Source organism: Marmota flaviventris, chromosome 3, assembly GCF_047511675.1.
Source record: "Marmota flaviventris isolate mMarFla1 chromosome 3, mMarFla1.hap1, whole genome shotgun sequence".
Classification (NCBI taxonomy): Eukaryota; Metazoa; Chordata; class Mammalia; order Rodentia; family Sciuridae; genus Marmota; species Marmota flaviventris.
The window spans coordinates 42,287,302-42,304,727 of record NC_092500.1 but is presented as its reverse complement, the minus strand read 5'-3'; the positions used below and the strand labels follow the sequence as shown (position 1 = coordinate 42,304,727).

The following is a 17,426-nucleotide window of genomic DNA, read 5'->3' as shown; positions in this document are numbered from 1 at the left end:
AGGACTGTGGCTGGCACAGATAGCACTAGCAAGGGAGAAGTGTAAGCTGTGGTTGGAGAGAATGGTTTGGAGATGGTTTGTCCCCCAAAAGTTCCTGTGCTAGAAGTGTGGTTCCCAGAGTGGTGTTGTTGAGGGATGCAGCCTAATAGAAGATAATAGGTCTCTACCTTAATGAATGGATGAATGCTGGTTTGGAAAAGTAGGTTGAGTCTCACATGAGTCAATTGCAGGAGTGAATTAGTTCTCAAGAGATTGAGTTGTTAATATGCAAAGCTATCCACTTACTTGGTCTCTTTTGCATGCAGCTGTTGACCTGTCTGCTTCTCTGACATGTTGTGATATAGCCAAAGGGGCTCTCACCAGCACAATGCTGTTTGAACTTCCAGCCAGAAGAATCATGAGCCAAATGAACCTCTTTACTTCTGAAGTATCCAGCCTCAAGTATTTTGTTATAGGAAAACAAATATACCATATTAAGAATTTTGGTCTTTATCCTAGGAATAATGGAAAGTCATTTGTTTCATTTATGGCACATAAAACAACTAAGTGCTTCATCCATTTACCTGTTTACTTTTTTTTTTTTTTTGAGGGCCAGTGAGGAGTCTCCTTCCTTTGGCATGTGGACCACAACCTGTCCTAAATATCTTTGTACTCTTAGTGCTGACACAGTGGAGAATCAGTAAATATTTTGAATGACCTAATACCAAATAATTTTGATAGCACCCAGGCCAAAGTCTAAGTCTTCTCTAAAACTTAGGTTTTTTCCTGAATGCCTTATTATTACCTCAACAGTTTGCTCTGAGTCCTATCTGCTCATGAAAATTGTTTATATTCCATGGCTCTCTCAATGTTTTCACCATCCTTAGCATAGCAACTGAGGTTCTGAGACATTTGGTTACTACAGAGTTTTGAGAATTCTTATGAGTTCTGACTATTTCCTATGACAGTAGCTGGATGCTATTCCTAGTTATTGGTAACAAACTGTAAAGTGGAAGACTGAACTTATTATTGCACATCCACCTGCCCTGATATTCTTTTCCCAAAGAACTAACATATGCAGTGACAAATTGATTTACCACCAACAATTTTCACAAGTCTCAGAAAAACTTAGTAGCACTCAAATTACTGAACTGTCCCCACAAGCAGCAGCACATATAGTATATTTGACACTTGAAGCAGATTAGGTTTTAACACCTTCATCTTGCATAAGATAAGGTTATATTTATTAATAGTCACGCAATAACTAGGGATTTTAATTCTTGAGTTTTTCTTTCATTTTAAAATTAATAATGAAGAATGAAGTTCCATTTTTAAATTATTACTTTAAATTCAGTAAACTATGTCATACATGACTAAAACTTGTACTTACCAAACAAAAATATCACATTTTGCATCTTGTTCTTTTAATCACTGTTTAAAATTTTAAATGCAAACAACAGATTCAGAAGGGTTATAGAGAACGTTGGAATGAAGTAAGTTAAATTGGGTTTCATTGTTTTAAGTTACTGTGCTGCAATTGTTTATTTCAAATCTTGTTTTAGTGAGGAAATCTATAGTACTGCAGGAGATAGAGCATCAAACTGCAGCTGAAACCAGCTCAGATGATTCTGAACCTTCAGAAAGGGATTCTCACAAGATTCTTTCTAGCAGATTCTGCGTGGGGCACTGGGAGGGAGGCACACATGAGGAGGGGGGTTTCATGAAAAGCAGGGGCTGTATAACCAAGTTCTCATTAACCTCCACAAAAATACAACGTCCATTAAAGGATAAGTATAGAATATGCTACTTTAGAGCTTACATATATATATTTAAACTCCATGGTAACCATAGCAATGGTCTAAAACCAATGACAAGGCCCCATCAAACATGTGGCATGCTCTTTAAAAAATAAGAGTTCCCCCAACTATTCCTCTGGGTTTTAAAAATAATTTCTAGAAATTAGTTTTCTAAACAACACACTTTGGGAAAATATCCAGTAATCCTCATTTTAAAAAAGACTTGGACAAACATCCTTATGTGCTTATCTACTTTTTTCTTTTCTTGCCATATTGGGTATGAAACCCAGGCCCTCCCACATGCTAGACAAGCTTTCTACCACTGTTATATCCCCAGACCTTATTCATTTATTTCTTAAAGACAAGCCCTTAAATGTTAAATTGCTGGGTCAAATTGTGTACAGGTTTTAAAAGTCTTTTCATGCTTTTACCCCATCTCAGGCTGACTTGTAAACAGGGAGAATAATCACTACCTCCTATCCGATGCTTCCATAGAAACTGTTTCCTTTTTCTTTTTTCTCCTAATGGCTGGATTTAGAGAGTTTCTGGATTTGAAAGTGGACAGGGAAGATTGATGATCAGCGGGATGGGTTCAGGGGAGCCAGAGGAAGCTTTGGTGTAGAGCCAGAGGCGGCCACCTTCATAGGAAGCCACGCCTACCTCCAAATAACATGCTCCCTCTCTCCCAACCATCTGTACTCTACTACTTCTGTGGACAAATTCCTAATTAGAGATTATATTCTTCTAAATGTTCTTATCTGAAAATTTCTACCATGAGCAAGTCAAGTTTTGATTGAAATTGGGGTCTGAATCATGAATCACATGGGCACGTTTGGATCAAGGCTGAGGTATCACAATGAAGGACTCGGGCCACATGAAGATAATGGGCACTGGGGACTGTCTGGGGAAGTCCCCAGTGGGGGAAGACTAGAGACACAAAGAAGGAGAACAAAACTTAGAAGCCCAACTCCTCTATTTCAGAGTCACCCAGAGTGAATGTATTCTCTCTCCTTTTATTTTTGCTTTATCAAATGACTCTCTATTCATAGGACCTCAAGCTTATTAGCACATTGGTTTCATGAGGTTATGGATTATGTATGCTTCTATGTGAACTTCAGGTTATAAATATTATATGTGGCTGTTTACTACATAACAGTGATGTAAACGATAGGTTGCATAAACAGTGATGGCCCATAGGATTATATTGCCTAGTGATATCCTGGCCATCTTAGTTTGTGTAAGTACACTTTGAAATTGACACAACGAAGCAGTCACCTAACAATGCATTTCTCTGAACATGTCCCCGTGTGTGTGTGTGTGTGTGTGTGTGTGTGTGTGTGTATATATATATATATATATATATATATATATATATATATATATATATTTCATGCTTCAGCATATATATGTACATTTCAACTATACACACAAATATATAAATCATATGGTAATATAGTTTATGTGGAAAAATATAAGTTCTATACCACCAATTTTTAAAGAAGCAAATAACTGAAACCATTATACAACTAGATCAATGCCAGAATCCATGCAAAGGGCTTAGAATAGTACCTGACAGAACAGTAAGCACCGATTCAATGTTAGCCAGTTTTATGCTTGGTGAACATCATGGTTATTATTACAGATCTCACTGAAGAGGGAATGGGCTCAGGGAAGTCATTAATTAGAGCCATTGATAGAGTGTATTAACTACACTGATTGTTGGGAATTCTTTCATACTGCTACCCTGAATGAGCATGGGATTCTCTTGCTAAAACAGACAGGGTGAAGGGAGATTGGGCTGTCAACTAGCAACATCACCACAGCCTGGCTTGCTTCATTGGTGAGAACTTGGATGCTTTGCCTCTTGGACAAGCATAGCTGCTCTGAATCAGACTCTGTATTTCCTACCAGTGATCTGTGCTTGGGCATCATAATTTACTTTCTAAGACTCGGGTCCCTCACATGCAAATAGAAAAATAATAGTACTTAGTTTTTAGAGTTGTTGTGAGAATTCAATGAGACATAAGCAGCTAGCATGGCACCTGGCCCTTAGCAGGGGTCCAGAAAATATTGGTAATTATTATGCATTCAGCCAGGCTGACCTTTTTGGTGTTTATTTAATTGCCCAGATTAGCTGATTGATCTCTCTCACGATTTAACAAAAAGGAACATGCCCTAGAAACTAGCAGTTCATAGTGAAGCACAATTATCTAAGAAGGTCACCTTTAATGGTATTTCAGTGAAACTTTATATCTAGAGGTGCAGACTCAAGTCTATTACCATCCTTCTCCATAGCTGTCACTTATTTTTCCCATTTTTGTACAACTGGGCTATTTCATCAAACTTAGTGCCCACTAAAAGTAGCAGCTGACAAGTGCCATTGTTGTTTCACACAGCATTTGACAGCATTGTGGGCTCATTTGTTCACCTGCTGCCAAGCTGAAGAATTAGAATTCTCCCTTTGTTCTGTTCCAGCTTAGTTCTTATAAGAACAGACGCAGTGGAGATTCAGGCTTAAGTCAGTTTTTGTTTTCTTTCTTTCTTTTTTAATTAAGTGAAGGTCGAATTTGTAGGTGAAAGACAGTGGATAGGAGGCTTGGCAATGGAGGCTGAGAAAGGAATGTCATCATTGGGCTTGGTTTTCTGACCCTGAGGCCACCTCTCTCCCTAACTAAGCTTTTAGGTATGTAACACCCTCAGGCCCCAGGCCCCAGGAGGACACCCATAAGGAGGACTGTACAAAGCCCAGGTAGTTCTACAACCAAACACCTCCTTCACCTGCTCTGACTTTAGAACACTGTTCTGTTAATGTTACTGAGTCCTACTATTAATCCCAGACCTTTGATCTCATCTGATATCCCCCTTCTTCTCTCAAGGATGAGTCCTGCTTTGCTCTGACCAGTGGCCAACCCTCCAAACAAGACTGGGATCATACTCCTGACTGCCAGCCTTGTGGCAAGGATCTTGCGATTTCATGATGAAATTTTCTGATACCAACAGTGGTTTGTCATGTGATTTTGTGTCATCATATTCTTTTTAATTTCCTGAATCCTTACTTTTGTTGACTGATTTTGATGACCATCCATCACCTGTCCCTTCATCACACTCACCAAACCTGTGTTTTGCCAGCCTGGCCGAAAGCCCATTCCAATTTGTTTCAACACCAGTTTTGTATCAGGGTAGATGTAAAGGTTCTGGCCCCTTTAAGATTTTCTTGCCAGTGCCTATCAACTTTCAGTTGTCTCCTACCCAAGTCTACCACGAGCTATATGACTCTGGAAAAAATTCCTTAACCTGATATGATACAAACCAAGTTACCTATAGGAAATAGGCGGGTAACATATGTACCTTAAACTGATCGGACACAGTAAACTAGATTGTCATGACCACTCAGCCCTGGATCGTTACTGTCATGCCAGTCTTGACAACTAATTCATATTCTAACTACTATAGTTTGGATCTTAAATGTTCCTCAAAGACCCATGTTAAATGCTTGGTCCCCAGGATGGTGCTGTTGGGAAGGGGTGGATACTTTAGGAGGTAGAGTCTAGTGGGTGTCCTTAGGTCATGGAAGTAGTGTCCTAGAGGGGGTTGTAGTTCCCCGGTTTCCTCCTCTTTCTCTCTTTTACTTCCTGCCCATGAGGTGAGGGTTGTGCTCTGCCATGTACCCAAAACAATGGGGCCAATCAATCACACACTAAAACTTCCAAAATAATTGTTCAATTTGTGAGCTTGGTCATAATTGTTTCCACCCGAGGCAGCTGTTTTGTGCCACCTGTCGGGTGTTGACACGTTGTCCTTTGGCATGTATCGCTGAAGTGGGGGTTGGGCCTTTGTTTGCAAGAAGGGCTCTGGACTGCTGAGGATGACAGGGTGGCCCGGATCATTCTCTCTTCAGCCATCTGCCTAGATCTGTCTGCCTAGGTCGCTCTTGTGCATCTCTGTGACAGTGGAGGTGTTTCTTCCAAACAGTGATGATATATCTGGAAGATGGGGACTTCAGGGAAACAACATGGAGAGGTGTGAGGTTCTCCCTGAAATCCAGAGACATAAAGAACTAGTCTCACTCAGGCTCGAGAAAGGTACCGTTCACTGTGAATGGTGTCTGACTCTCACCTTGGAGAGGAGTGAAGCCAGAATGGTGCTGCCCCATAGAGATGGGCCTGGGCCTGACCTCAAATGATAGGGAGGCAAGGCCACCATCAGTGTCTCTCATGGAGTGTCACTGGCAAGAAGAGCAGTGTGGGGTATCAAAGAAAGAAATTATTCACAAACGTTGTTAAAGATGATAAAGAAGACAGTGTTTGGGAGAGGCCACGGGGATAGGTATCAGGACCACTGCAATGGTGTGTTACAATGGAGGAGAGAGAATGGGCTTACTTCACTGCAAAAAGGATAGGGATTCATAGTCAAGGAATAAGATGAGAGGCAGTGGATGGGAAAATTATTAAGAAGAAGCATCAGGGGTAAGGGAGATTCCTGCTCAACAGAAGACTTGCTGAAGGTGGGCCAGGGTAAGACATCCAGGGTAGTCAGATTCCAAGGCTGGGGGATTGCCACCAAACTGACTTAGCGGGGTTCTTGCCAAACTGGAATCTGTCAGGATGAAGAGGAAAGCCTAAGGTTGGGCCTAGCCAGAAAGGATTCAGAGGAATCTCAAAGTTTGCTCAAAGGACAGAATCTTTGTCAGGACTCTGCCTACTCCAATAGACTATCCTGAAGGGACACAGAGACCTCAGCTAAAAGAGGCAGGGTGAAGGAGGTGACATAGATGATGACTGAATGGGTTCCAAGTGTGCCACCCAAAATATTCTTCTGTAGCACATTGATTATTTTGAGCTAAAGGCAATTGAGATTTCTACAACACAGGAAAAGCTCTCTGCCTCTCCCTCATTTTAGCATCTGCTAAAATAAAGTATATTTTTTTCCCATTTAAAGGAATTTTACTTGTATAAATGGAATTTTCATTACTAAAAATATTTGCATCAGGAAGAGAGCTACTCTTAGACAACTGTCATCACCTGAGAAATTTCTATCTACATAACAAGGCAAACATTAGTCACCATGCATTTTCTTCCCTCCCATTCCCCTAATTTGTCTCCACCAACCACCCCAGAATTCCCAGACCTCTGTGCATAGCTCAGGATGATATGTAAATTTCAATCATCTGGCTTCTTACTTGAGTCATATTTTTGTGTGGCTCCCATGTATACGTACATAACTCAAGTTGTTTTTCTCCTATTCATCTGTCTTATATTGATTTAATACTTAGATTGGCCATAAAACCTAGAAGGGCAGAAGGAAGCATTTTCTTTCCCCCTATATCACCAAAAATAGGACTGATTGTCCCAGGTCAAGGGAATTGCAAAAGTAAGGGGCCCAACAAGAAGCCACTGAAGACCCCACAAAAGCCCCTCCTCCCATGAGAAAATGATCTGCTACATCTCTTGGTCCCAGCCAGGGATTTTCATTGATTCAGACGAGGAGCAGCAACATCCCTTTCCTTACTTTGACTTCAGCCAGAGAGGAAATCACAGGTAGCATGGTTGAGATAGGAAAAAGAGCAGAAGGGCCACAGATCCCTTCCCATACAAGCTACTGAAGCAGGCCAGGTCTGGAGAAGGAGTGATGGATTAGCCCTGATCTGAAGTTTGTATTTTTAATTATTATATGAGACTAAATATATTGTTTCTATAATAAGATGGCTTTACAACTAAAAAGTGACTCAAACTGAGAGTGGCCCAAGACTTTCTTCATGGACAGGAGAAGTTGTCTCCACTGAATAGAGTTTGAAGCAATGGAAGGAAACTGGAACAATGTTTGGATCCCATTCCATGGGTCATGCTTGTACAACATATGGTTACATAAGCACAGAGCAGCAGCGACTTCCCTGAGAGAAGCCCTGTGCTAATTCTGTCAGCTGCATCCTCAGTCCTGGCTCCCAGGATAAAAATGTCTATTGGCTGAAGATCTGAAACAGCAGGTTCTGGAACTTTTTTGACTGGCACAGTGCCAGGTGACTCAGAGCTATGTAATGCAATTAAATGAGTCACATCAACTCTCTTTGTGCCATATGAATATGCTGTTTTTAAAATGGTGGCAGCCCCTCCCCATGACCCTGGCTGGAAATGTCTATGACGATGCATTCAGCCATAATTTACCATCAATCAGGTAATGAAGGTTAAAAGACAATGAAACATAGACATAAACTGCAATGACACAATTTGCTATGTGTTCTTCTTGTAATGCAAGGGAAGGATTCTAACAGAGGTGACCACTAAAGTGGGTTTTGATGGACGACTATCTAAATTGCTAGATCTCAGCCTCCACAGACCATTTGAATCATCTGGGGTACCTTAAAAATACCATGTTCTGCCTTTGAGGGATGCTGATTTATTGTTTAGGGCTCCTGTTTAGGCACCAGGACTCTTTTTTTTTAAAGTACTCACACACATACATACATCAGCCACATATAGGGGCAATTTTTGCCTATTCCATCAGTTAAATTTACAGGTGGGGTTGAAGCAAAAACTAGATTTTTTTTCATTTTTGTATAATTATATACATTATTTCAACCTATTTTTTAGAGTTCCCCATACTGATTTTTCTCCCCATCTCTCTCTTTTTAAAAGAAGTCTCTTCTCTTTGATTTTTTTGTTCCCTAGCCTTTCTTTCTATTAATCAAACTGTATTCTCAGTTATAATAGGCCTATCCACCCACTCAGTCCACTCATTTACCCCTTAAGCTACCATTTGTGATGTGACAATTAATTCTATTATAATCAACTGCCATACCACAGATAATGGCTTGTGACATCAGAACTTTTAAAAGAAAGAAGTTGATTTCCTTATTAATAGACTGAGTAGCTTTCTTCATATTCTAACTTTATTAAAGCAAAGTTTAATCATTAATAGGGCAACTTCTTGGTGTATAACAAAACCTAAAGTGAGTATATCTAGGTAGTCCCTCTTCATAGCCTTCTGCCTTCTGTTCCCCTAATCTTGCACCATCTCCTTTCCCTAAGTGGCTGGCAATCTACTGTAAACCACATACTTCATTACACTGAGAGGTTGGAGAATCAGTGTCATAATCCATTTCTGTTTCAACAAGTACTTTATTTTTTAATTCCTTCCTCTGTTCTATCTTGCCTTCTTTTTACTCTCTTGATCTCATTCTTCTATATTTTTTTTCTTTTCTTCTTTCCTCTTTTACCCTCATCCTGCACCTACCTATACCCACAGTCATGAATCCCCAGGTACTGCTGATCATCACCAGAGTCCTATAGAATGGTCCCAGTGAGGCAGTCTAGGACCACTGTGGGGACAAAAGGCAGGGAGGGAAACTCTTGAGGCCTTAACTCATGACATGTTGTCCATTTAAAGAATGGAATGTGTAATTTCCTATCCTGTTACTCTCCCAGACTATCTTATTGACTAGCAAGACCAGGTGCATCCCAAAGGCCATGATGCCTTTACTATAACATATCCACAAATAAACTAAAGGAGAGAATGAGACTATTGGGAATCACCATTAAAGGACAGAAGACAAACCCCTTCCACCCCATCCATAGGCTCTCTCAGCAGCTACAGCCCAACCTCACCACAAGGTCAAGATGTTTGTGTAGAATGATGGCATTCACTGGTTCCTGGGATAAACTACCTAATCCTCAAGGCCAACATGTTTGCACAAGAAAACACACCACAGCACAAGAAAATATCTTTTGAAACTGTGCCTCTGTCCAGTGAAAAATTACTGGACTTTAGCCCTCCCCAGAAAATCAATAAAAGCTTACATCTTCCTTTGTTTGGTGAATAGCCTGGTCCCTGTCCATCAGGGCTATCTCTCTTCAGTTCAAGCCCCAGCTAAAGCCTTGCTTGTGTATGTCACATGTACTTGGCTCAGACTCTTTGCTACCATTACCAAATCAGAAGTTCTTGTCTCCAGTATCATCAGTTCCCCCTAACAGGTATCAGCCTGTTGGTTCTCTCTCCACTCAGAACAATGGAGGCTGAAACAAAGACATGGAAGTCCTAAAAGTCACACAGGTGCCAGGTTGGGGCTGTTTTCACAGAATATGACCTCAAAGGGATGCAATGGATATTTGTTTTTTAATATCCCCAAGTTATTGGGCATTGGTGATAAAGGGTGGAGTCTCTCAAGGCAACTATTTGGAAACAGACGACACTAATTCAGACACATAAAGAAAAGAGAAATTGTGGCAGTTCCTCATCATTTCCCTTTTCCTCATGTGCCAAAAAGGATTCTGACATGATCTGTTTGACTTCCTACAGCAAATAGGCCCTGGGCCTTTTTGATGAATAATGAGATAAAGAGGAGAAAGAAGAGAAACAATAGCTTAAGGAGGAGTTTTCCTGGGCATTTGAGTAGCTGCTACAATGTGTGAGTATCTCCCTCTGCCATCTTGGTTTCTCCTTCAATGCATTCAGGAATATGGTGTAAAAAACTTGAATTCTAGTCAAGTTTGATGGTGAATGCCTATAATCTCAGCAACCCAGTAGCCTGAGGCCAGAGGATCACAAGTTTGAGGCTAGTCTTAGCAAACTTAAAGACCTGGTCTCAAACTAAAAAATAGAGAGGGATGGAGAAGTGGCTCAGTGGTAGAGCACTGAGAAAAAAGAAAGAGAAGAAGGGGAGGAGGAGATGGGGAGGAGAAGGAGAAGGAGAACAACAACTTTAATTATTTTAAAATTTCTTTGACTATGCTCTGCCCTGAAGTTGGGCAGAGTGAATTTTTTAAAAATTTATTTAATTTATTTTTTATTAGATACACATGACAGTACAATGATCTTGACATTTCATACATTTGAATCAAAGAGTGATTTTTCTATAATTTGAATACATACTTGTTTAAACAACCCTGATTTCTGGTCTGCTTGATAGAACCCAGTCTTGTTCCATTGTCATTATGCCTTGTATATGATATGGATGTCATAATCCATAGTTCATCAGAACAAGGACAAAGAAACATTTATAGGTCCTTTGCTGATTCTTGCTCTGGAGTGCTTCAGAGCGTGGGGCTCTAGCTGCTACTTCTAACTCACCACAGGTGAAAGTTTCTAAATAATTGCTCCAGAAATTTCTCACAATCCCTTAGAGGAAGAACTATATTTATACAATTTCACTCACTAACACCATAATGTGTGTTAAAAATGAGAAGAAATGCAATTGTAGACGTGATTTATTTTTGTCATTCAAAAAGTACTGGAAGAGAATCAACATTGTGTACTGTATTCTTTAGTCCAATGTTTTGCCATTAAAAGGTCAGTTGCTAAAATATTTCCCTTGGTGTGGCTATAAAGCAACGCAACTGTTTTCCATCACAGAAATGAGTTAGGATAATTAGTGCTGGTAAAGTAGATCCCAGAATGTCCCTAACAGATGTCTCCCTCCCCAACCTACTTCATCATCTCAGGATTCAGGCACATCTGGAAACCTTGGGAGGGTTGAGTTTTATATGTGACCCTGGCACTTCCTAGGTAGAAAAGAACATAAGATGAAAAAGAGGGAGAGAAATTGGATTTAAGACCAATGGGCGAGTCAGAGGAGTGATTCTGAGTTTTACACAAAATCTGTCACTTAGATTTGACTTTAGATTTTTACCAGAATTCTAGAGCAGGAGAAAATTGACCAAAAAAAGCATAACACTCACTAGAGAGCTTGGAGCAGAGGTCAGCACACTCCTGCAGTTTTTATTGCTTTGGTCATAACAGGAGGTAGTACCTTAGCTCACACATCCAGGCCCTTGATGTTTTACACCTCTGTAGACACTGATGGAGACCAGGAGCCATATTGCTATCAATGATCCTTTGGTGGAGGCATCAAAGAGAGAAAGCCACTGGAAAAGAGGGAGTAGATAGCACACGAATTGAGAAACACAAGGGGTGATGCCCCTCAGAGCAACACTTTAGACTCATCCCGAACCCTCTCTTGTACCCTATATTCAATCCATCCTGTTAAATTCCGTTTAAAACATATTCAGAGTCTGACCATTTCTCCATACTCTGCTGTCACAATGGACCATCCATAATGGAGTCATCACTGTCTCACTGAATTGCTGGGATAACCTCTTAACTGGTCTCCTTGCTTCCGCTCTCATCCCTCTATATTTGATTCTCCAATAGCAGTCAATGAATTCCTATCACTCCGAAGGAAAGGTACCATCATGAATGATCTTTGAGTTACTACTATAGTCTTCAAAGTCCTATTGAATATTATCCCCCAACTCTCTGCCTTACCCCTTTGAACTCTGATCACTTTCCTTTGACCTACTCTGCTTCAGCTACATTGGCCTCTTCAATGTTCTTCAAACATACTAGGTATATTCTAGCTCCGAGACCTTTGCACTTACTGTGCCCTTTGCTAGATCCCTTTCCTGTTAGATGTCCATGTGGCTCAGCCTCTTCATTACTTCCTTCACATATTTGCCCAAGAATCACCTCTTCTGTGAGATCTTTCCTGATTACCCAGCTTAAAACTGCAAAACCCTCAAACAAATATTTTTTGTATTCCCCTTCTGGACCTTATATTTATCCACAACATTCATCATCTTGAAACACTCTATTTATTTTATTTATTAATTTTTTCTCCCAGTAAATGAAAGCTGCATGATGGCAAGGTTATTTCTTCTAGTTATTGTTGGAGACTCTGTAGAGGGCAGGGTGCGATCCACGATTGGTTTCAACATCTGTTGAATGGATGAGAACAATGCTCATGGAGCTCTTATGTGTGGCAGACACTCTGTTCACTCATCTACTTTATTTAATCCTTACAAGAACCTTACCAAAAAGGGGTGTCAGGGGTCCTCAAACAAACTCCTTTATTTCAATGATTCACTGGGTGGACACACAGGATTTAGAATATAGTCTTACCCAAGGCTAAGATTTATTATAGTAAAGAATGCGACTTAAAGGAAGCAAAAAGAATAGGCACATGGGCAAAACCTGGAGGAAACTAGAGTCAAGATCCCATGAGTCCTCAGGCATACAGGGTGAGCTGAATTCCTCTGGCGACTTGGGACAACACATGTGAAGTGCCCACCAGGGACGCTCATTAGGGATTCAGTGCCCAGGGATTTTTCAGGGACTCGTCAGCTAGACATTCTCTGTCTAGCATCTGTCAAAATCCCATACCCTCAGAATGAAAGTAGATGCTCAGCATAAACCACCCTGTTTTATGGTTTAGGCATAATGAATCTCTTGTGTCATTTAGAGAATAATGAGAACCCTCCACAAAACTTAGTTTCCTAGATACCAGTCAAGGACCAACCCTGTAATCAGGCCTTTACAAAATACTAGTCTTGGTCTACTCTGTTAACTGTTCTGAAAAGAATATATATTTTTATCCCTACTTTATATATGAAGAAAGGAAGCTAAGAGAAGCCAACTAGTTATTTAGATAGCAATAGTGACACTGAGATATAAACACAGGTTTTTTCTTCTTTTTTCTCTTAAGTCTATAAATAACAATACACTAAAACTCCATAATATTAATTTGAGAGGAATCACAGTTTCAGAAGAGCAGGTGGGTACATTCAGAAAAATGCTAATTAAACAAAAAAAAATCTTAGGGAATGATATTGCCTACTTTATCTTGTTATATGTGTGCACATATGAATATGTAACAACAAATCCCACCATTATGTAAAACTGTAATGCACTAATAAAAAAAAAACAGAATACAGCCTCAGCCATGTACATTTCTTTTTAAGCAATGAGATTTATTATCTTACAGCTTTGGAGGTCAGAAGTACAGAACGGCTCTTATAGAGCTAACACCATGGTATCCACAATGCCAATTTTCCCCTAGGAGCTCCCCTTTACAGTGTCTAGAAACTGTCCACATTCCTTGGTTCATGGCCACATCACTCTGATACCTACTTTCATTTCCCCTGGCCTGCCGCCTCCCTAGCAAAGGACCCTTCTGATTACATTGGGCTTAGCCTGATAACCCAGAAAAAAATCTCTATCTCAAGTTGCTTAACGTAATCAGATCTGCAAAAAACACTTTTGCCATTTAAGGTAACATATTCACAGGTTGCAGGGATTAAGACATGGACATTTTTTTGGGGGGGAAGGACATTATTCTGTCTTATTATTTTGGATTATGGACATCTTTTTGACTTAGGCTTGGGCAGCTTAAGAAATGCAAGTCACATTTAATAAATACAGGAAACTTTGTCATGCATGAAGAAAGTATGAAGAAACAGTGTGCATTGGGTAAAGTGAATCTTTAGAAAAATCTCTAAATCTTAAGATCTCAGAGCCTTGATTTGTCCCAGATTCTGGAGCTAATAGACAAAAAGTTCACACAGGAAAACAGGACCTACTCTAGATGTTTGCAACCAACATGAGGCATTTCTGATTTGGCACCACTGAGGCTGCCTTGCCTCTCTCATGCCTAGGGCTCCATTGACACATCCTCAAGGATGTGGTCCTTGGGAGACCAGAGTTCTGATTTCCCTGACACCTTCTCTCTAGGTTGGATTTAGTGCCAATCAAGGACAGTCCCTAAAGGGGAACTGTCACTTCCACTCAGACATTTCTCCAAGAGTGCCAACTTGACTGCAGGTTCTTCCCTTCCTTGCTAATGAATTCTGGTCACAGTGGTACATACTGATAGGGGGAAAAGCAGGAATCCTCCCTACATTTCATCTGCACAATATTAGTAGTCTGGAATCTGGGAATGAAAATGAAATGAAGGACAAGATGAGCCACACAAAGGGCAACACCTCCTTGATCTCAAATTGCAAGTGAAAAATTAAAAAAAAAAAAAAAAAAAAAACTGTCCCGATGAGATGAAAGAGATTTGTGCAGACTTGAAAGGGTTTCACTGGATTCCCTCTGTGCCACTATCTGACAGCTCTGCAATATGATACTTCCCTGTCTTGGTCACCAAGGGAGGCTGCAAGAACCACTTTTTCTGGTTCCAAGTTTCTCCTGATCTTATTGTGAGTCTTTTGTCCTCTTTGCTACTTTTAGGTCCATGACATCCTAAATCCCCTAGGCTTTATGCAGGTAGACCATAAAACTGTGAAGGAGACAAAATGAAAAGAGAGAAAAAAGTAAAATATAAAGTATAAGATTAAAATATAGAGGGTTATCTGTGGATTTAAAAATGTTTTCCTTAAAATGTAAAAACTGTACACAAAAATCAGGCAAATATTTTTGGAATCACTGTCTCTAGAGCCACATTGAAGAGTGGGTGGGTGACATTCATAACAATGTCTCTTCAAATGCCTTGAGCTGTCTGCTTTTCCCCCAAGGTGGCTGATGTTTTTTTCTTGGTGCAATAAGTTGAATTGTGTAGGTAAAGTTTAGTTACAGCTCTCAAAACAGCTCATCTTGAATTGAGGAGGGGGGCCCTAAATTCAATGATGGGTCCTTATAAAGATAGCAATACAGAAGACACAGAAGACAAAGCACATTATGTCGTGAAGATGGAGGCAGAGACAGGGTTGATGTGTCCATAAGGAGAGAGGCAAGGAACTGGTTATCCCTTAGAGGCTCCAGAAAGAACCAGCCCTACTGAAACCTCAATTATGGACTTCTGGTCTCCCAAAGTGTGAGTGAAGTATCCAAGTTCTGTTGTCTGAAGCTGCCCAGTTTGTGATCATCTGTCATGGCAGCCCTAGGAAACTAGTAACACCAGTATACTTGGAGTTCCTTGCTATTTTCCCACTGCTGGAGTTCACTTTCTGCACCTGATATTGCTGCTACAGCTTCTGTAAAAGCTTGAATAGTAAATACTTTAGGTGGTTTTGTGTGCCAAATGTCTCTACCACAACTACTCAGTTCTGCTATAGTGATGCAAAAGTAGCCATAGACCACATGGAGGGGCGTGACTGTTTTCCAATAAAACTTTATTTACAAAAGCAGGTGGTGGGCCAGAATTGACCTGTGGGACACAGTTTGTTAATCTTTTAAAGAAAAATTCCTTTTTATATACTCTTAATACTTCTGATAACAAAAATGTGGGGGTTTTCTTGATACCAATCAACTTTCTCTGGACATCTATTGTTTGTCCTAAAATTCAATTAAGATACTAACTACTCAGTTAGCACAGACCCATAAATGCTCCCTCCCACAAGACAGCCTCTCACTTTCAGCTGGTCTCCACCCTGAAGGACAGGGAGGGAGGAATTCCAAGCTTTAAACTGTGGCTTGGGCTTTCTGGTGACCAGTCCCCATCTTGAAGCTATCTAGGAGCCCACCAAGAGTCCCTCATTAGAGCCAAAAGTGCTCTCATCACCCAGGAACTTCCAAGGAGCTTAACAGCTATTGTCAGGACCAGAGGCAGAGACCAAATATCAGAACAAAAGATGCTCCAAGCATCTCTATCACTCAGGATATATAAGGGTTTTAGGGGGTCTGAGTTGGAACTGGGAGCAGAGACCAAATATATATTTCTGATGAAGTTACAGCCCTGAGTACATTTTTCTCACCTGGGATCCTGTGACTGTTGCTTGGCAGTCCTTCCAGAGTCCTCGCTATCATTTCTCCCTGAAGCACTAGGAGGTACTTACATAAAAGGACCTCACATGGCTTGTTTTGATTTTCCAGATTCTCTGATATAGATTTGCTTTGAGTTCCTGTTGTCACCACTGATTATCTTAAAATAATCATCTGACCTACTTTATTTCCTATTTCTCAGATTTTTAAAAATTCCAGTCACGAAACATCATTTTCTTTTCTTCTTACATCCCACGGCCTCATTTTCATAGTGGTTGTGGAACTCAGGAGGGAAGCATTTGTGACTGGCATTGGGTTGTGTTGAGTTGTCAGCGGCTGGGAGTGTGATTCGAACTGTGTGGGTGGCTTCAAACAGGGGCGATCAGCCGCAAAGCTCCACACCGCTGAGCGAAGGAAATAACAAGAAGAGAAAAAAGAGGCGGCTTGCTCTAGGTAACTTTTAAGATCGAGAACAAGCAGAGGGAGAGGGGAGAGAAACACATATAAATCCATTCTTCAAAAAAAAAAAAGATATTCAGAGCTAGAGAATACAAACTGGAAAAGGATGCAAAACAAGAACAAAGAAAACAGAATTTTTGTACTAGTAATTCTAAATCAGTTATTCAGTATAGGACAGTGAACCTTTAAAATACAAGTGTTCAGGCAAGAGAAGGTTTACTTAGATCAGGAGGAAGTCTTTGGGGTTGAAGTAAAACGGAAACTAGAACCTTCTCCACAATTCTGAGAAACATAGGCATCTCTGATCTACACTGTTCAACGTCTCCTCTATTATCTGGTTCATTACCTAATAGGCAGACATAGTGGTGCACCACTGTAATCCCAGTGACTCAGGAGGTTGGGACAGGAGGATTGTAAACTCATGGCCAGCCTGGGCAGACATGTGAGACCCTGTCTCAAAAAAAAAAAAAAAAAAAAAAAAAAAAAATTAAAAATGGGCTGGGGATATAGTTCAGTGCTTGAGTGCCTATGCAAGACCCTGGATTCAATCCCCAGTGCTGCAAAACAAAACCAAAAAACTGGTGAATCAGACTCACCAGTAGATTGAAGCTCTGACAGAGATCTAAAAGCTCTAAGACAAAATTAATAATGCACTGAGTGATTTAGAATGTGTTGAGATATGCATCTATCTTAGGTTGAATTAACAAATACATAGAAGGCCAA

At 40.4% G+C, this 17,426-nt stretch overlaps 1 long non-coding RNA gene across 1 annotated transcript in view; it reads right to left on the bottom strand.

Annotated features, from left to right (window-relative positions):
* The window catches only part of LOC114085887 (uncharacterized), a 43,962-nt gene extending 27,614 nt beyond the window's left edge, over positions 1 to 16,348 (bottom strand). The window contains exon 1 of the long non-coding RNA XR_003581559.2: positions 16,238 to 16,348. This is a non-coding gene — a long non-coding RNA (uncharacterized lncRNA). The remainder of the gene's footprint in view (positions 1 to 16,237) is intronic.
* Positions 16,349 to 17,426: the final 1,078 nt, after the last annotated feature.